Source organism: Gorilla gorilla, chromosome 16, assembly GCF_029281585.2.
Source record: "Gorilla gorilla gorilla isolate KB3781 chromosome 16, NHGRI_mGorGor1-v2.1_pri, whole genome shotgun sequence".
Taxonomy (NCBI): Eukaryota; Metazoa; Chordata; class Mammalia; order Primates; family Hominidae; genus Gorilla; species Gorilla gorilla.
Genome location: NC_073240.2, coordinates 83,416,204 through 83,436,961, shown reverse-complemented (window position 1 = coordinate 83,436,961; position 20,758 = coordinate 83,416,204). Strand labels below are relative to the sequence as shown.

At 45.0% G+C, this 20,758-nt stretch overlaps 1 pseudogene; it reads left to right on the top strand.

The window, feature by feature from the left end:
* Window positions 1-20,075: 20,075 nt before the first annotated feature.
* On the top strand, window positions 20,076-20,525 carry LOC115930825 (peptidyl-prolyl cis-trans isomerase NIMA-interacting 4-like; annotated as a pseudogene).
* The last annotated feature ends 233 nt before the right edge of the window (window positions 20,526-20,758 follow it).

Sequence of the window (20,758 nt, the reverse complement as noted above, 5' to 3'; positions counted from 1 at the left end):
ATCCAGGTTCTTGGTGGAACTAGGACATATATTAAATTTGGAAACCAGTCCAATGAAGTCCCTTCCAGGGCAACTCAATTAATCCTTCCTTAATGATCAGAACATTGAAACTTTTGCATGCAGACCAATCTCCAAAATGAATCAATTAAACTCAGAAGCTTCTCACAACAGCAAAGTAGGCAGGATTTAGAGCACAGGACAGTGCAAAAGCAAAACCACATCATTGTGTGGTGCTATCTTACTGCGTCAAGACCTAGCTAGGACTCTATGGCCACAGGCAGTCTGTACACAAGTTGAAGCAATTAAGGAAGGCATGGGCTCCCTGTGCAAGAGGGAGGAACTCAACCCCTGCCCCTTGCTAAGAACTCTGAGGCAAAGTGCAGAGAATCTCTCCAGCTATTCAGTGTTCTTAATGGCTCATTAAGCTTAGATTTACTGGCTGTCCTTACAAGTCCACTGGACAGTTGTCTAGTCACTGAGATTTTTCCAAATGTAGAATTATATCTGATGATTGTTGAAGTCACATTTAGGGTGGGTGTGGGGTTGGTGGCAGAGCTGGGAGACTGCCTAGCTGTATCATACAGAGATATATCCAGTTTCAAAGAACAGAACACCCTCCTGTATTCATTTGGTAGGGGGGCCAAGTACCACAAACTGAGTGGCTTAAACAACAGAAATTTATCATCTTTCAGTTCTAGAGGCAAGAAGTCTGAGATCAAGGTGTCAGCAGGGTTGGTTTCCTCTGAGGGCTGTGCGGGAAGGATCTGTTCCAGGCCTCTCTGACTTGTATGTGGCTGCCTTCTCCCGCCTTTACTTTGTCTTCTCTGTGTATGTATATCCCCAAATTTCCACTTCTTATAAGGACATCAGTCCTATCGAATTAGGACCCACCCCTCATGACCTCATTTTAACTGGACTATCTTTGTAAAAAGATCCCATCTTCAAATAAGATCGCATTCTGAGATGCTGGGGTTTATGACTCCAGCATATCTTTTTTCAGTTTAAGATTCATTTATTAGTAGTAGTATTTTAAATCCCTTTGCAGGAGCACATACGTCAATGCGTTATTGTCATAAAAGTTTCATTTCAATAGCTCAGTATCTATTAATACTATTTAGGGCCAAGTGCCAGCCAGATTCGAAGCAATTCCACTCCATAGAAGAGATCAAATGAATGAAAACCTCCTACAGTGGCTGAAGCAGGGTTTGACTGGCCTTACACACAGGCAGCCCCAAAGTAAGCAGATCAGGGCTGGTCTGGTTTCTCAGAGACAAAACCAGGATCCACAGCTCTGTACATCTTTCTGCTGTGTCATTTGTTAAATGCCTCAGGGTCAAAGGATGGCTGCCACAACCCCAGACCTCTTGTCTATAGTCCAAGCATGAAGAAGGAGGGAAAAGTTTAGTGAAATGACAAGGATGGCCAGTAAAGAGGCACTTTGCTGGTGAGCCTTTGCCTTTTCATTCAGAGACTATCTCTCATTGGCCAGAACTGTTCATATGGTTGGAAAATCAAACATTTATAGTTAAGCAATGTCATCCTGAACAAAGTCTGTGTTATTTCTGTAAAGATAAAAGGTAAAGAGGGATAAATATTGGATAAGTAGCAGTAATACTTCCGAAGCTAAGACTGGAAGGGCTAGGAATTTGCCAAAGTAAGGGTCAAGGCTGAAGTCACCAGCCAGGTAGTTTAATAGGATCTGTGTGTGGGGCAAGGGCCAGTCTAGGGAAGGGAATGAGACCTGAAACCTAGAGAGAGGTTGGACAGCTGTCTCTTACAAGATGGAGGGGCCCAATACAGGCTGACTTGTCACTCTGTGGCCCTGTGGTCTCCTCCAGGAACAGTGCCATTTCCAAGGCTTAGCTTTGACCTCTGTTGCTAGTAGACTGGACATTCAGAGGTGACAGTGGCTACACTGGTCACAGTCAGTGGGAATGCATGCTGTTGGGCCTGTGCATAGCTTCCATCTCTCCATTTTTGTGCCCATCATACCACTTCTGGGGTGGCCAATGACAGGCTTGCCACCTCTCCCATAGAACATTACACTGATACAGCCGGGCGCAGTGGCTCATGCCTGTAATCCCAGCACTTTGGGAGGCCAAGGCGAGTGGATCATCTGAGGTCAGGAGTTTGAGACCAGCCTGGCCAACATGGAGAAACCCCGTCTCTACTAAAAATACAAAATTAACCAGGTGTGGTGGTGTATGCCTGTAATCCCAGCTACTCAGGAAGGCTGAGGCAGGAGAATCGCTTGAACTCAGGAGGCGGAGGTTGCGGTGAGCTGAGATTGTGCCACTGCACTCCAGCCTGGGCAACAAAAGCAAAACTTGGTCTCAAAAAAAAAAAAAAAAAAGCATTACACTGATTCGTTATACCGATGACATCATGCTGATCAGACATGAGCAGCAAGAGCTGACTAGTACTCCAGAGGTCTTACAAGGTAAGACATTTGCAGTCTAGAGGTGGTAGATCAACCCTACAAAAATTTAGATTTTGGCCAAATGGCCAAATCATTTTGTCTACTTGGTTGTCTATTTTCTATTTTCTCTTCCATGATGGATGTTTTCTGGTGGGCATTAACTTATAATTCAAATATCACCAGAGGTTGAGCCCACTCTCATATTCATGTTCATCTACATGCCTCTACTGCAGACTTCCTTGTCTCCAATCTTCCAGTCCTTTCATTTTGGTTCCTAACCAGCTGGTTCAGCCATTGGCCCCTGCTCAGGAATCTGTGTATGTTTTCCTCTTAGCCACTTTTCTTCCTCACAAAGTGTATTAGGAGGATCCAGCTTTTCTGCGGGAAAGGTTTGTCCCTCTTGCCTGTCTTTCAGTGGCTGTAATACAGCTGCTGCCCATTTTCAGCTCATGCCTACATACTAAGCTGATACAGCAGTAACCAAGCTTAGACATTTTCTCCTCCTTCAGTTGATCATATGGGACCCATATGGCTTCGATGAGCTGAAAAAACTGTTGAGAGTGCCTTAAGTTTCTGGGCTACCTGCTCATGAAGTTTATTCATGGCCCCAGTCCTGCTCAGACCAAGTCTTAGAGGTATAATTTTCATCTTATGATAGACTGCTGCTGAGCCTATTTCAATGCAGGACTTGGAGAATTCAGCTCATGATGGACTGTGGTGGATGCATGGTCATTTGCCCCCAAATCAAGTGTTCCATTTCTACCTGGGTCCAATGATGTACCAGGAACTGTTTATTGAAAGGTGTATAAATCTTTGCTGTAGATAGTGTGGCATTGGTCCAGTACCCCAGAGACCTGCTTGCAATTTTTCCAATGGGCCTTGCAATAAACTCCACCACGGCATCTTCTAATGCACCGGATACCTCCAACATCATACAGTCTGCTAGACTGGACTATGTGGCAGGGCTGCACAGAGCTCTTTCCTGACCTGGGCCCCACTTCAAGCTGTCAGTCTTTTGTGTTGACCGGTAGGTGGGCCCAAGCAGTATTCCTAGATGTAGAACCCAAAGAGGCCCACCTTTCTTCTTTAGGGTAGGCAATAAAAGATATATCAATTAGTTTTTTACTTCGGAGGTAATATCCCAGAACATGCCTGACTTCTTGACTCTTAAAAAATTATCAAAGTGACCGATTTCTGAATCTTTGTAGTGTTTATCTCCCACTTCTATATTGCAAATGTCTTACCTTGTAAGACCTCTGGAGCTCTGGAGTACTAGCCAGCTCTTGCTGGTCATGTCTGATCAGCATGATGCCATCGGTGTAATGAATCAGTGTACTGTTCTATGGGACGTCCAAGTGCCTTAGATTCTTTAGACTATATTATGATAGAGACTGAGAGAGTTAACAGCCTAGAGGCAAAACTGGAAATGAATACTATTGTCTTGTCTATGGTAATGAAAGCAGTTTCTGATGCTCTTTTGTGAGTGGAATAGAAATGAGCTTGCCAAACCAATGATGGTATATCTTGTACCTGAGGCCTTATTAATCAATTTTAGCAATAATACTGCCTTCTGCAGGGCAGCTGTAATCAAGGCTACTTAGTTGATCTTGTGGGAATCTATAGTCATTCTCCAGGATCCATCTGGTCTCTGCAGGGTCTAGACTGGTGAATGAAACTGATATATGTTATGGCCTATCACCCCTGCCTCCTTGAAATCCTTAAAGATGGCACTAATATCTGGCATCTCCCTAGATAGCACATTGTTTCTGATTAACTATTTTGGCCAGGGCTAGGGGAGGGGTTGCAAATTCAGAGGGTTCCACTTGGCCTTCTCTACTATGATATCTGTTACTCCACAGGCCAAGAACCCCATGTGGGGCTGTGACAGGCAGAAGGATGGCTCATTGAAGATGCTCATGTCCTAATTCCCAGAACCTGTGAATATGCTACTTCGACAGCAAAAGGGACATTGCAGATGTAAATTACGGACCTTGAGACCGGGAGATTATTCTGGATTGTCTGGTGGACCCATTGTAATCACAAGGTTCATATAAGGGAAATAGGGAAGCAGGAGAGTCAGAGAAGGAGATGGGATGATGGAGGCAGAGGTTGGAGTGATGCAATTGCTAGCTTTGAAGGTAGAGGAAGAGACCTTAAGCCAAGGAATGTGGGTGGCTTCTAGACGCTAAAAAAGGCAAACAAACAAACAAACAAAAACCCTGCAACAGATTCTTCCCTAGACCCTCCAGAAGGAACACTGCCTTGCTAACACCTTGATTTTAGCCCAGTAAAATTCATTTTGAACTTCTAACCTGAAGAACCATAAGATAATAAATGTTTGTCATTTCAAGGTACTTATGTTTGTGGTGATTTGTTACAGCATAATAGGAAACAATTACAGGGGCTACCCCAACTGACAAGTGCATCAACCCCAACTATGCACTCTAGAACTGGGAAAATGACCACCAGTTGTATCAATTGACCCAGTGGACCAACTGTAAGCTAGATGTTAGCCAGGACTCTACTGACTACATGGTACTTGTAAGCCCTCACTCTGACAAGGAGGTCATGATGAAGCTTTGGGTCTTTTGGTGTCAATGTCAACTTAAATCCTGTGTCCAGTAATACCTGAAACACCTGGGCATTCCCCCTTCCCCAGTGTGTAGTCACTAGGGTATTGCTCGTAGGTCCTTTGATGAAGGACTGAGAGATTCATTGCAGTATATACTTCCTGTGGTGTTGCAGGGTCCTTTCTCTAGGGCACCTGGCCAACTCCTCAGTCAATGGGTTTTGGATCTGAAATTGAAGATCTTCAGGTCTGGGAACTGAATGAAGGATCATGACTTTTTTTATTGGGGTGATCACCATCAGCTTTCTACTCTTTCATTCTTGACTTCTTCTGATTATAGATGTCAGACAGTACCCTTGTTGGTTCCTGTCTATTTTGCCCTTCAGGGCACCATGTTCTATAAACCATCTCCACAGTTCCCTGTGGGTCAAGCCCCCTTGGCTACCCTTCTGACTTTGTAGTAATTGTGGCCCCCCACTTCTGGTGGTGAGGGACTGCTACCAGGCCTCCATTATTTGGGGCCCCATTCTGCAAATAACCATTAACAAGTCCAGCTTTGTGAGTGTCTCATCTACAGTTAGCCCTACCCAGCCTGCTGAGGACAGGTATCACTGAATTGATTAGTGTTCTTGGTGAACCTCTTGCCAGCTCATTCCTGGTGGCCTTGTTAAATGATGGGTTCACTGAGCCTACCCATGGAGCATAATCTTCTAGTGGGTCTTTTGGCCTCATATAATATATCCATTCCAGCATGTCTTACTTATGAATCCTGCTGTGAGTCTAAGATAAGACTAAGCATAGATTAATTCCTCCATTGTCATTTAGTTAGCCTATGCACAGTGATAAGTTGCATGTCAATAACTGTCAGGAGGGGGCCACTGCCTGCCACGACTCTCAATTAATCTATGCTGGTTAAATATTCTAAAACCTGCATTTTTATTATCGACTTTCTATTATAGGTGAAAGGGAAAGGAAGATAAATATCTGAAACCAAGGAGTGTGAGATGGGGAAATCTGATCAGAGCTGAGCTCTTAGAGAAGTGGTTGTTGGTTGCATGGGAGTTAAGAGGCAGAGGAGAGGAAGAAGATAGGGAAACTCAGAGAAAACCGAAGTTCAAAGGAGTAGGATGGGGCAAGAGCACACAGCATCTCAACAAAACCTAGAGCTCCAATGTTGCTGTAATTGGAAGACAAGAGTCCTAACACTGCAGAGGCAAGGATGGACTCAGGTCAAAGATTGTGGCTGGGAAGGCCCTTCAGCCTTGGCTCCCAGTCTCCCTACCCTTCTCTGTCTCTCCCATGCATCCAGCACTCAGGGATCAAGAAACTCTCAAGGAAAAACTTCATCTTTTTCCAATTAAAAAAAATCCGGGCTGGGTGTGATGGCTGATGCTTGTAATCCCAGCACTTTGGGAGGCCGAGGTGGGCAGACCACTTGAGGCCAGGAGTTGAAGACAAACCTAGCCAACATGGCGAAACCCCATCACTACTAAAAATACAAAAAATTAGCTGGGCGTGGTGGCAGGCATCTGTGATCCCAGCTACTGGGGAGGCTGAGGCAGGAGAATTGCTTGAACCCATGAGGTGGAGGTTGCAGTGAGCCAAGATCAAGCCATTGCACTCCAGCCTGGGCAACAAGTACAAAACTGCATCTCAAAACAAACAAACAAACAAACAAACAAAGAAAACACAAAACTGCTTTGCCTAACTGGAGAATGTGGAATTTCTAATTCCACATTGAGTATGCTGCCATGTTTTTTTCCTTGTGCGTCTCTCCTGTTCTCTCATCCCTGTGACCCTCTGCTATCCCCTTTCCTTGCTCCGTCTTCTGGTTTGTTTGTCCTTCTGTCCCATATCTTTTCTGGCACTCTCCTCTTTGAACATCACCATTCTCTGGCCCTTTCATTCTTCCTGCTGCCTTCCTTTCGCCTCTTTTCCTCTCCTGATAGACACCCTCTCTCCTTTCAGAGGCCCTGTTTTCCTAACACACCCGAGCACCTGCTCAAGGCCACTGCAATCACGCACGCCACTCTCACACAGTCTTCTTCCCTTTGCATTTTCTGGGCCTTGCTTTTGACTGAGCAATTGGCTTCTGACGTCAAAGTTTTCAGATACAATAGATGTCAGTTATTCAACGTCACTCTAGAGGCTAATCTGAATTCAAGAACTTTGGCTTGAGAGGAAATGTTTGGAGAAAGGCAATTTCACTGCTTTTCAGTCTATAGATAACCTCTTCTACCATCGTCAAGGGGAAAGGAGAACACCTCTACATCTTGTCAAAGCCTTTACAGAAAGATAAGATTCATTCTCATTCTTTAAACACTGTTGCTGATGTAAAACACCTTACCTTCAAAGAGGTCAGTATTTATTCTACTTCACTACAAAATTACTAAGGAAAATCACATATTCCTGCATTGAGATAAAACTGCATCACGAAGTTTTAGTAAAACAATTTTTTCCCCAAGTCTCAAAGGACGGCTTCATCCAACATTCAACAAATGAGTTGAAATGTTAAAAAATTTAAACTCACATGTACTCTACAAATGGAAAATGTACAAAATATGGCAACCTACATATAAGCAAGGTTTGTTTTCTTTAAGGTGAATCAAATTTTGTCATTAGGTTATTACTATTACCGGTCTATTTGAAATCAAACACTGTAATTGGATATTTCTCTGGCGTTCAAATCATCAGGGGAGGGGAAGCCTCTGGGGTCAGGGTTGGAGGAAATTGATGGGATTTCATAGACTGGCAGGTTGGCAATAACCTCATGGATTCCTTAAGACGAAAACCCTTAGGGCATGGTTTCTCAAACTCTCCACTATTGAGATTTGGGGAAGAGTTATTCTTTGTTGTCAGGGGCTTTCCTGTGTGTTGTGGGATGCCTAGCAGCATGCTTGGCCTCTGCCTCCTAGATGTCAGCAGCATCCCTCCTCCCCCATATAACAACTAAGAATGTCTCCAGACATTGCCAAATGTTCCCGAGGGGTGCGGTGTGGGTGGAAATCGCCAATGGTACAGAATCTGCCTTAGATTATAAACGAGGAAGGAGATCCAGAGACCTCATGGGGATTTCCATTAGTGGAAAAGGAAAGATATTCTTGGCTAGATCCTCTAGATCCTCCAAACCAAGAATCCCACCAGGCCCAGGAAAGCCCAGTGGGTAGCTGTGGAGGGGTCTCCCTCAAAGCCAACAAGCTGTACCTGTGGGGCATTTGAGAAGCAGGTGGGGGCGATTGAATGGGAAGCAGAGATCATGTTTATGCTCACTGAGGAACACTTTCCCTCATACCAAATCTTTCAGCTTTCAGGAGACAGCAGCATTTGTTCTCCAACAGGCAAAACTAACACAAGACCCCTGGTCAGTTCTAATGGGACCTCTGAAGATGAGACAGAATCTGAAATAGCAGATCTTGTTCCTGAGGGGGAGTAGGAGGAAAGCCCAGGCAGTGACCCTGGCTGGAGTAGCTGGTTACTATTGGTGTCTTCTTTTACTGGGCCTGCTGCCAAGATAGGAGAGGAGGCAAAGGAAGAAACATGTTGAGACCTGCAAGAGCAGTCGGGTGAGCAGAGACAGCAGCTGCTCAGGCTGGAAAAACAGCTGGACAGGCTGCAAAAAAGAAAAAAAAAACAACAAAAAACAGAGGCTTGGAATGAAGAAAAGGAATCCCCTGCTCTCAAGACGAGAAGAACTATTGCCTAAGGACTGAGGATAAGATTCTTCAGCTTTGAAAGAGATTTCAATAGTGGGGCATTTCATCCTCTTTTTCAAAAATCTCTACCAAGGGAACTTGAATCTAGCACACATCCAGTCTCCGGATTGCAGGGCAAGACTGAGCCCAGGCGCAGGTGTTCTCAGAGGAGGCTTGGAAGAGCTGACTTTAAAGGGACACCTATGCCCAGGAGAACTGGTGGAACCAGGGCCTCCTATGGAAGGCAAAGCCTTCAGCATCTAAACATGAGCCTCACTGTCTTGTGTGAGGGAGATTTTGATGAGAAACAAGTGGATAGTAGAGGCCCTCAGAACATAAGCTGTGTGTGTGTGTGTGTGTGTGTGTGTGTGTGTGTCTGGTGTTTATGTTTGTGTAGGGGACTCATCTTTGACCAAATTCTCTGCATTGTAAAGAGCCAGAACAGTCACCAGGCCATGTGGATATCTTACTGGGTAGGAAAAATGGGTCTATATCCCTTTATCCAAATTCCATCGAGTTCCCATTTCTTCCCAGCAATCTCCATTCAGGGAGCAGAATCTGTCTCCTGAGAACCATGCAAGGAGTTGAGGAGAGCCCATGATTCAGGACAATATTCAAGTTCACAGAGTAAAGGCTATTTGGCTTGAAGAGGATTGTTTTTATTTAAGTCTGTCACCCATACGCCCAGGGGGGAAAATCCATTAAAATTTTTATCTCTAACTGATGTCCAGTGTCCTGTGAAGGGGTCCTACAGAACACTTCAGAAAAAAAATTGTGCTAGAATGGACCAAGAGACTCCTGATAGGAAAATTCCCTGGGATGAGGTGTTGGAGGAGAAACTGTGTGAGTCATCCTGTCTCCATTGCCCAGCACAGGGACTGGCAGAGAGAAAGCATCAGCATATGTTTGTGGATTGATCAGATGAATTAGTTAATTAATTAGAGGGTGAATGCTTCTTTGCACAGTGGAGGCCTGCTGGGCTCTGTCAGCACCCTCTCCACTGGCTTCTGGAGGCTGCCTGATTCCTCTTGCAGGGAAACATGGGGCTGGAAGAGGAAGCCCATGTGATGGTCCTTTGCGTCCAACTCCAATTCTGATTGCTGTCTGGTCACTGAGACAAAGATTGCTCAGAGTAGGGAGGAGCTTAAAGGCCAAAACAAAATCCAGGGGTGCCTGGGCGAGCTCAGCCTGTCACAGAAAAGGCTCAGGGACAGCATGTGGAGCAGTAGCAAAGGAGGAATCTCTTCATATGGATATTGGCTTTATGACATCATCAGTCTCTCTGGGCACTGCTTTGACTTGGTGTTCCCTGGAATCCCTAAGGAGCTTCTGGGATGAGAAGGCTTATCAATGACTTAGAACATTTTATGGGTTTGGCTGGCTTTGGACAGGAACGTGATCATACCTGAGGTTTCCTATTTCATTTGGGATGGCTTGATTCGTTCTGAGATGTGAGGTCTAGAATGAAACAAGCTGTGCCTGAAGGGACAGGAGAGAAGGGAGGCTGGTTGGATATTGGAGCAAAGGGACCATTTGGATCCTAGAAGGAGGGATAGGGACATGCGTCCCTTTCAGTTGGCTCCAGCCTAGTGGGTGGGCAAAAAATGCCCAGGTTATATTTGCCAGATGCGCTAGGAAGCCCTAGAGCTTTCAGTATTAACGACCCAAGCCTCGGGAACAGAATCTGAAGTGTGGCTCAGGGAAGCCATCTTGGAAGGCATTGGGTTTCTAATGAGAGAGAGAGGAGTGGGCGCAGGGAAACGTCAGTGCCAGTCATCTGCTGACTGCCGTGTTTGAACTTCCTGGTATGACAGAGAGAAGAGGAGAGGCAGGGAGATATCTGCTTATCCCTGAAAATCAGGAAGGAAAGTCCTGATGCCCGGAAGTTCAGAGAGGGAGATGACGTTTCTGGGGTGGGCAGTGCTCCCTTGGAAATGGGAATTATTTTAGGACCGTTTAGCCAGACCATTCCTTTTTCCCCCCACTAAAAGGGGGCTTCAGTCAAAACAATTGCTTTCATTTTCCATCCTAAAATAAGGCCCAGGGCACACAGTGTGTGTCTTTTCTTTCTGCTTTTGGAAAGAAGGCAGTAACAAAACAAGGGTTCTTACAGAGCATCTTCCACGCACACACATTGTTCCAGATTTCATACCGTGTCTAGCCCATTTATTTGCCTATAGTATATGCTCAATAAATGTTTGAAGCAAAATTGCTTTAAATAGTCCTTAATTATTTTGGCTTTTTCTATATCTAGAAACCAGCAGAGAATGCTAAATTAGAATTTGGGAACTGGATGTATATGGCAGAGCTAGCTAATTACCACATACATTTTCTCTTCTTCCTGGGAATACAGCTAGATGACACTTCCCAGCTACCTTTGCAATGAATGGGGGCCATGCGATCAAGTTCTAGCCAGTGGAATGTGAGCGAAGGGATTTGCTTTATGTTCTGGGCTCCCATACATTCTTGACCTTCTGTATTAACCTTGGAGAAGGTAGAACTACAAGACGGAGGGATTCTGGGTCCCTGACTCACCACTGGAGGAGTTATTTGCTGATCACAAACACCTATTTTGGATTCATATGAGCCAGAAATAAACTAATATTATATGATGCCATTGAGATTTTGTGCTTTACCTGCTACATTACATCTAGTGTTACCTAGTTGAGAAACTGGTACTTGGTACCTTGAAGTGAGGTGTTTCTGCAACAAAACTCAAAATATGTGGTGTTGGCTTACCCTCTAGCCATGGAGTGAGAAAATTGCTATCAGGTGATGGAAAGATGGAGCTCTGTGTCATGCAGTGCCAAAACATTTAGTAAAACTATTACCTTTGATCATTTTAAAGGCAGGCTACATATTGAATAAAACTGTGGCTCTAGAAAAAAATGTGTTGGCTTTTACTTTTTACTTTTTGTGTTCTACTATGAGATACAAACACACTCAGGAAATGTTTGGCCAATTAGCAAGCATAAATGAAAAAGGATACAGAGAAAAGCCAATGCTTTTAGACAATACATATTAAAAAAGAAGGCTGATATTAGTGAAACACAGTGATTGAGTTCTGTGGTGAAGATCAGATGAAAGGTGTGGCCTTATTCCCTATTGTTTGCGATGGTCTCAAGGTAGCAGCATTAGGTAGAGAGATGGAATGGAGGCGAAGAGGGAATAAAGACATCAGACTTGAAAATTACATCTAAGAAAGAATTTGGGGTGTGATTCCTGGCACATGGAACTGCCTGGAAGAAAATACATCAGAAACCTGCCAAGTTTTTGAGATCACTGGATTGCCAAGGAAAGCGGTAGCCTACATTTAAAAAGGTTTTGACTGAGACTTAAAACAATCCCCACTATGCAAGCCTTGCACAAGTGGAGGTGGGCTGCTGTGAATGCAGGACCTCATACTCACCCGTACCCACTTCAACAGTGACCCTGGAGGGTAATGGGTTAGTGGGCGAGGAAAACCCTCCCAGAAGGCTGAGCCAGTGGCCATGAGAACAAGGGACATAGAGTATTTCCCTGAGGCAGAATCAGGGTTAGAAAGGGAACTTCCCCTAGGGCCAGGGGAAGGGGCCAGGCAGGATTGCATTACTGCTTTGGACCTGTGTCGCTGTGGGTCTCCCATTCTTCTCATATCTGGCTGGGACTTATTGTGGTTTTCCGGTTCCTACTCCACTATGGTTTGACTGGCATGTATGTAGAGGGGAGATAGTCTGTCCTCTGGCTCTTTGGTTGTTGCACCACAAACAGCCTCATCTGGACCCAGAGATCCTGGGCTGTGAGCTGGTTGTTGTGGCTGGCGTGAGCATGAGTCTGTTTTCTGCATCCTGAGAAGGGAGAAACAGATATTCCGTGCCCAGAGGGGTGGCCTGTGGCAGACACTGCTGGTTGTTCACAAAGCCCACTTCTCCCTGGGCACACAGCCACACCACATTGCCCAGCATCCCTTGCCACAGGCATGTCTGAGTTTTAAGCCACTGGAATATGGGTGAAGGTGACAGGTCTACTCCCAGGCCCAGCCCATAAAACCTTCCCACCCATCCTCTCTTCTCCCAGTCATGGCAACCGTGGGAGCCATGTGTTGAAGTTGGAAGAGACACAGGATAGAAGGAGCCTGGGCCCCGGAATCGCCACTTGGGAGAAAGCTACCTGATGGCTGAGAGCACCTCTTTTGCACTTCACATGAAAAAGAATCCCCTGGTTGTTACTCTGCTGCGATTTGGGGGTTTATCTGTTTCAGCAGCAGAGTGACCTCAACTCACATAACTGTAAAGGAACAATGTTTGCTTTCCCTCATTCGCTGGGGATTCTCTGCTACTTTCAGAACCATGCTCACTTCCATGGATGAGTCGATCTCCCCTCTTTCCTGTCAACTTGAAGAAGTGTGGAAAATAATTTATCAGGGCATTGGGAGATTTGGCCATAGCCACAGTTCTGTCACTTTCTCCTGGCTGCGTGACTTGCATCCCTGTTTATTCATTTGTCCAATGAGAGTATTAATAAGTAATCTGACTATTTTACTAGGTAAATGTTTAAAGCAAATGTAATAAGACTCATCAAGCTGTTGTCAGACTTTGAAAGCACTGTGTGATTCTTTAGGTCTTGTTCTATTTAGACACACATCACTTAATGTTTGACCATGAAGAAAAATATTTAATCTCCTTCAGAATTATTTTTCCCATCTGTAACAGAGGAATAGAAAAACCTCCCTTTCACAGGCTAGTTATGAGGATTCAATGAAATAATCTGTGCATCGTGCCTGGTGGAAGGCATGGCCAATCATGGTGGCTCAATAAATGCTAGTTTTAGAATTATTAGTCTTATTTTGTTCTGTCTTATGTTAGGCATTTATTATGCCTGCTTACGTGGATGAAAATGTATATAACACTGTCCCTGCCTCAAGAAAAATTTGGAACTGGAGGAAGAGAACTTACTGTCCATTTCTCTCCCCACAAGCCTTCTCTTCCATCTTCCTGTTGCTGTGACCCAGGCATAAAGGGTGACTCCTGCCTCAGCATCCCCTTGGCCCAGAAAACATCCTCTTGTTTTCTGTGTCCTGAGAAGGGAGAAAAAGATATTCTGTGCCCAGAGGGGTGGTTTGTGGCAGACACTGGTGGTTGTTTACCAAGCCCACTTCTTCTCTCTGGACACACAGCCATGCGATATTGTCCAGCATCCCTTGCCACAGGCATGTCTTCTCTCTCAGGTTTTTGGTTGGCTTTCTGCTGTTTCTGACTCTTGCTTCCTTTTCTCTTTTTCCAAGCTACGTCCTCTACTTTCACAAGGCTCTCTCTCCTTTGCCTTATGTTGTTCCCATTTTCCCTTGGCCCTTTACTCTGTTCTCCTGGCTTCCCTCTTCCTTGCTCCTCCTCCTTGGTGCTTCCCTGCCGCCCAGGCCATGCCACAGAGGCATTCTTACCCTCTGCACTATGGACGTCCTCCTTGTGATGATGTGGACTTGTTTCTGGTTTTCCCAACAAAGCATTCATTTGCCTTGATGCAGAAGGTCAATCTGCAATAGGAGCAGGTGAATGTGCTCAGAGAGACGAAGTTTTATTTTTCATGAATCAATAGTGTGATGTTCAGGTGATCAAGGAGGAGAAAGAGCTTTTTTAAGTGATGAATTCTTATAAGAGCCTTCACACAAATATTATTCCTAGTGCTTAAATAAAAACACTGCTATATAAAGCTATCCCTTGAAAAGCGGTACATGGGCTGGGCATGGTGGCTCATGCCTGTAATCCCAGCACTTTGGGAGGCCAAGGTGGGTGGATCACAAGGTCAGGAATTTGAGGCCAGCCTGGCTGATATGGTGAAACCCCGTCTCTACTAAAAATACAAAAATTATCCGGGCATGGTGTCACACGCCTGTAGTCCCAGCTGCTGGGGAAGCTGAGGCAGGAGAATCACTTGAACCTGGGAGGCGGAGGTTGCAGTGAGCCGAGATCACACCACTGCATTCCAGCCTGGGCAACAGAGTGAGATTCCATCTCAAAACAAATCAAAACAAAAAAACAAAGAAAAGCGGTACATGTTCTTTTTTTCAGCCACGATTTAGCATAGAAAAATCTAATATTTATCAATGAAAGTAAAATCCTTTTCTGTGCATCCTCTGAGGCACTGATTTCTATATTCTGTTACACATAATAATTAGATAACAACATCAACAGCAGTGACAATAGCTAGCATTTACTTGAAGACAAAGGTGAATAAGACAGAGTCCTTGTCCTCAACAGCTCATAGTCTGTTTTATAAATCTGTTTCCAATTAAATTTAATTACCAGAGCCTCTTAATGTCACCCTTTATTCTGCATAGAGAAAATACTAAGTTTTATCCTGTTTATTTTGTAATTCAGGGAGGACTGATAATAAGTAAAGCAAGCCATTCTCAGTTCCTTATTCTGCTATTAAGTAGCAATTAACTTCCAATTTTCTTTCTTGCTCTCCTTAATCTCTCAGCTCATCCTGATTCCGGGTAAAATGGCAGCTTTATCATATGCATCAAATTACTTTCTCCACTTCACTTTGCTTTCATTACGTTTTGATTGAAAATCAAAAAGAACATAAAATCGGGGAGCATCTGCCTCAGGGAAGAGGTCATCCACGGGCCATACTTTGGAGGAATTTCTGCCAAGTTGAGTACAGTGGGACCAGCCTGAAGGAGGGCACTGATCACCAACTGGTGGCTTTCCTTCTAAGAAGCAGTGGGCTGGTGAAGGATGAGAAGAAACACTATCCTGGCTTGGAAGGCAGAAGGATGGGCCATAGGTCAGAAGGGGAATGCCATCCCTGGAATCCTTATTCCCACTGAACGGCCAGCAGCTGAGAGCAGCTGAGTCACATATGGCTTCATCAAGATGCCAAGGAACTGCAGTCCTGGGACGGAGCCAGAGAACAGCCAGACTGTGTATCTGGAAGGTCATAGCTGGGACCGACCACAGAGAGTGTCCTCTGGGCTAGACTGTAAGCTTCATGAGAGCAGGGACAGTCTGTCTCTCTCATCACCATATCCTCTGTGCCTTGCTGGCTGAATAATAGGTGTGTAATAGATATTTGTGGACATAAGGTGAGATCATTGAATTTATAATGTAAATTTACTTCAATCAGTCTGTTGCAATTTGCAGTGTTTTTTTCTCCAGGCCTGTTGCATTAGTGTCATAATGGGACATCCCTTTATGGCTGGGCTGGGTTGGAGCTATTGTTTCCTGGATCTCATTTCTTCTGACTAATCAGTTATCTAAACTTTTAAAGAAACTGTTCCATCAGGGGAGCAGAGTGTTCTATTGTCAACAAGTATCACTGATGGGAATCTTATATTTAATTCTTCTTTCTTCCTTTTTTTTTTTTTTTTTGGAGGCGGAGGCCCCTCTACCTCCTGGGGGCCAGGCGCAGTGGCTCATGCCTGTAATCCCAGCACTTTGGGAGGCCGAGGCGGGCAGATCACGAGGTCAAGAGATCGAGACCATCCTGGTCAACATGGTGAAACCCCGTCTCTACTAAAAATACAAAAATTAGCTGGCCATGGTGGCGCATGCCTGTAGTCCCAGCTGCTAGGGAGGCTGAGGCAGGACATTCACTTGAACCCAGGAGGCAGAGGTTGCAGTGAGCCGAGGTCGTGCCATTGCACTCCAGCCTGGGTGACAGAGCGAGACTCCGTCTCAAAAACAAAAACAAAAACAAACAAACAAAAAAACCCTCTACCTCCTGGGTTCCAGCGATTGTCATGCCTCAGTCTCCTGAGTAGCTGGAACTACAGGCGCCTGCCACCATGCCCGGCTAAGTTTTGTATTTTTCATAGAGACAGGGTTTTGCCATCTTGGCCAGGCTGGTCTTGAACTCCTGACCTCAGGTGATCTACCCGTCTCAGCCTCCCAAAGTGCTGAGATTACGGAAGTGAGCCACTGCACCCGACCTCTTCTTTCTTTTTAAGTAACCTATTTTTCTTTCTCTAGAGTCTAGAAGTTTTAGACTTGTTTGCTTCATTTTTGGTGTTCTGAAATGTTGCAATGATGTGTCTGAGTGGAGTCATTTCTCAGTCATCCTGCCCCAGCACTTTGTGGGGCCTTTTCTTTTGAAAATCAGTGTTTCCCTGTAGCTGGGGGAAATTTCCTTTCATTTTTGACTAGGTTTCTCCCTGTTCTAAAAGATCTTTCTGGAATTTATATTTGAATTGTTTGATCTTCTGAGCTTGAGGCATACGCGTACAAGAGTCTCTCACTTTTATCTTGCCACCCTTCAATTGAAAATGTAAACTAAACTCTGGCGAGCGTATTTTTAAGATGCTAAAGCTTGCTCTTGTTTATCGGTTGTTGCTTTTTGTCAGTCCCATCAGGTCTTTGGTGGAGGAGGTAACGGCTGAAAAACGTGAGCTTGTTCTTAACCAGGGAAAAGAGAAGAGACCCCGAAGAAGCTAGTCGGCACAGAGTGTGGCTTCTGCTGCATGTCCAGCTGCTGTCTGTCCCCCAGGAGACCATTCTAGAGCACACTTGCATGGGGTGGAGGATATTTTCAGCTGCTGAGTCTTCTTCAAGGAGGAGTTAGAGTCAAGACTGTCTGTCTCAGAACCTTGGAGTCCAAATAGAAAAAAAAAATTGGAGATGTGGTAACATCAAGTGTCAGCCAAGCTGAGAAAACTAGATGCCAAAAATGATATGTGTAAAAAGCAAGCGGGCCAAGCAGACACAACAGTTGCAGAGATAAGAGGCAGTCGCTTTTCTTCAATGGAGGGGCCAATGCCTACAGAGGACTCACCCAGACCCTTCAATCTGATGTAGCAAATAATAAAGAGAGAGATTCGGTACCTATGGGAACAGCCTCTACTCAGTGACATTCAAGACATTTCAATGCACCATCTACCTCATCTACCCAGGTGGCACCACCAGTGTGGGGTCCAGGAGACAGTGCATCGGGAAGGGACAGAACAGCGACCTCAGAGACCAGGACAGGCTCAGAGGGACACCTTGACCGTGGGGAAAGAAGAGGAGCCAGGGCCTTGTTTACATGTTGAAATCCTCAGGAGGTCAAGGACGAGCCATGCTGTGAGTGGCTGAGAGGCGCGGGATTCTGATGGACAACGGGAGGTTGGAGGAGGGCTTTAGGAAATAAGGGACTCTGGTTTGGGTGAAGGAATGGTGGGCTGAGCTTTGTGCAGGGTGAGGCACTAGCGTTGACAGGGGACACAGGGGGATGTGAAAGGACACGAGCAATGAGTAAAATAACTTTTGCCAGTTGTTTCCATGTTCTCCCTTCTTCCAAGAAATCCACTTGCACAGAGATTTTCATCCATAGAAAGCAGAAAACCCCCAAGAGCAGGGGAGGGTCTGCTGTTTATGAAAAACAAGGCTCAGGGCAACTAGGGCCAGAGACAATAGTTTTTGTTTTCAGAGAAAATTTTACGTTTATTATGTACTTTTTTTTTTTAAATGGTGTCTCACTCTGTCACCCAGGCTAGAAAGTGCAGTGACACAATCTGATCTCAGCTCACTGCAATCTCTGCCTCCCGAGCTCAGGTGATTATCCCACCCCAACCTGCTGAGTAGCTGAGACCGCAAGTGCACACCACCACGCCCGGCTAACTTTTTGTATTTTTGATAGAGACAGGGTTTTACTGTGTTGCTCAGGCTGGTCTTGAACTTCTGAGCTTGAGCCATCTGCCTGCCTTGGCCTCCCAAAGTGTTGGGATTACAAGCGTGAGCCACCGCGCCTGGCCTATAGCTAATACTTTGAGGATGCAGAGAGATGAAATTCTAGTGATAGGAATATTCCAGGATGAGAATTGGTAGGAAAATACACTGAGTGCAGTCTGGGGAGAGATTACAGTGATTTGGAGAATTAATGGGAAAAGAAATTGAGCTGATAAAGAAGTTTGCATGAGAAAGAGAGGACAGTGTTTGAAAATTAGCTAAAGAGGGATGTGGGGTGTATTAGTTTCTACTTTCTGCCGTAGCAAATTATACAAACTTAGTGGCTTAAAGCAACAAAAACAGTCCAGGTGCGGTGGCTCATGCCTGTAATCCTGGCATTTTGGGAGGCCAAGACAGGCAGATCATGAGGTCAAGAGATAGAGACCATCCTGGCCAACATGGTGAAGTCCCGTCTCTACTAAAAATACAAAAATTAGCCGGCCGTGGTGGCGCACACCTGTAGTCCCAGCTACTTGGGAGGCTGAGGCAGGAGAATCACTTGAACCCGGGAGGCGGAGGTTTCAGTGAGCCGAGATTGAGCCACTGCACTCCAGCCTGGGTGACAGAGCAAGACTCTGTCTCAAAAACAACAACAACAACAACAAAAACATTATTGTCTTGCAATTATGGGATATCAGAAGTTCAAAAATGGGTTTTATAGTGTTAAAATTGAGGTGTCGTCAAGGCTGTTTTTTTTTTTTTTTTAAGGCTCTAAAAGAGAACCTCTTCCTTGCCTCTTCCACCTTATGGAGACCATCTGTATTCCATGGCTCATGGCCCCTTTTCCAGCAACGGCATCTCTCTGATCTGTGTTTCTGTTGTCCCATCTCCTTCTCCTTCTCTGACTCGGGCCCTCCTCTTTCCCTTACGTAAGGACCCTTGGGATTACATCGGTCCTACCTGGATAATCCAGGATCATCTCCCCATCTCAAGATCTTTACCTTAATCACATCTGCAAAGCCTCTTTTGCCATGTAAGGTAACATTCATAGGTTCCAGGGAGTAGGAGGTAGATATGTTTTGGTGAGGGGTGCAATATTCTGTCTACCATACAGGATTAAGGTAGGATTTTTTTGAAAAATGGGAGATACAGACATGTTTATTCACTGAGGGGAAAGGGCCAGGAGGGAGGGAGAGATTTCAGGCCTAAGGCAGAGATGTAAAGACTGATGAAGAAAGCTCTTCAGGAGGTGAGGAAGGGAGGATGCCCAAGGCACAGGTGTGGGTAACAGTGGTGGACGGGAGGAATGAAACTGGGGCGAAGATGAAGATGAATGCAGAAATAACGTAATTTGCAGTTGCCTGGAAGGAGGTAATATTCTAAAGGGAACTCGAGATGAGGTTCTCAGAGAGAAGAGGGCAGGGTTAAGGATGGAAGCTGAGGATGAGATGCTAATGAGTGATATGTAGGGGCAGTCAAGCAGTCCACAGAACCCCTTCAGGAGCAACTTCTCTGCAACCAGCAATTTCTTTTTTACTTTCTCTTTCTTCCAATTGTGCCTCCGTCTCAGCGGGAGGCTCCCACAATTAATACTGTTCTGGTTGAAGCTACTCTTGGTTCTAGTAAGTGAAAGAAGAGAGGAGAGATGTGTTAGGGGGATTCAGAGGTAGATTCTGGAAGACTTTATTGTGATGAGATCTTTACTGAGCCTGGAAAATATGACAATTTTATGTTTCAGATTCAGTGACATTTTCACAGGATTAGAACACCCTTTCCATGGGGTTAGAAATTTCTAAGCCTGGATTGTACAACAGCAACTTTCCAAGATGCCGCTCAAAGGAAAAAGTGATTCTGGAAAAGGGGGAAAAGGGGGAGCAGCCTCTGGGAGTGACAGCGCTGACAAGAAGGCTCAAGGTCCCAAAGGTGGTGGCAATGAAGTAAAGGTCAGACACATTCTATGTGAAAAACATGGCAAAATCATGGAAGCCATGGAAAAGTTAAAGTCTGGAATGAGATTCAATGGAGTGGCCACACAATATAGTGAAGATAAAGCCAGGCAAGAGGGAGACTTGGGTTAGATGACCAGAGGGTCCATGGAGGGACCATTTCAAGAAGCAGCATTTGCCTTGCCTGTAAGTGGGATAGATAAGCCTGTGTTTACAAACCCACCAGTTAAGACAAACTTTGGATATCATATTATTATGGTTGAATGAAGAAAATAAAATCATATGAAAGACTGAAAAAAAAAAGAATTTTCTAAGCCCATGAAAAGGGCACACTTAGAAATTTCTAACCCCATGGGAAAGGGTGTTTGAATCCTATAAAATTGTCATGAAGTTTTTCTGCCTGGCAGAAAAATATGAGATGGTGATCACCATTTGTTTCCTACTCTATTCAAGAGCATTCATTGTGACTAAGGTGAAGGAACCCAGAGGACAGGGACCCAAGGCTGAAT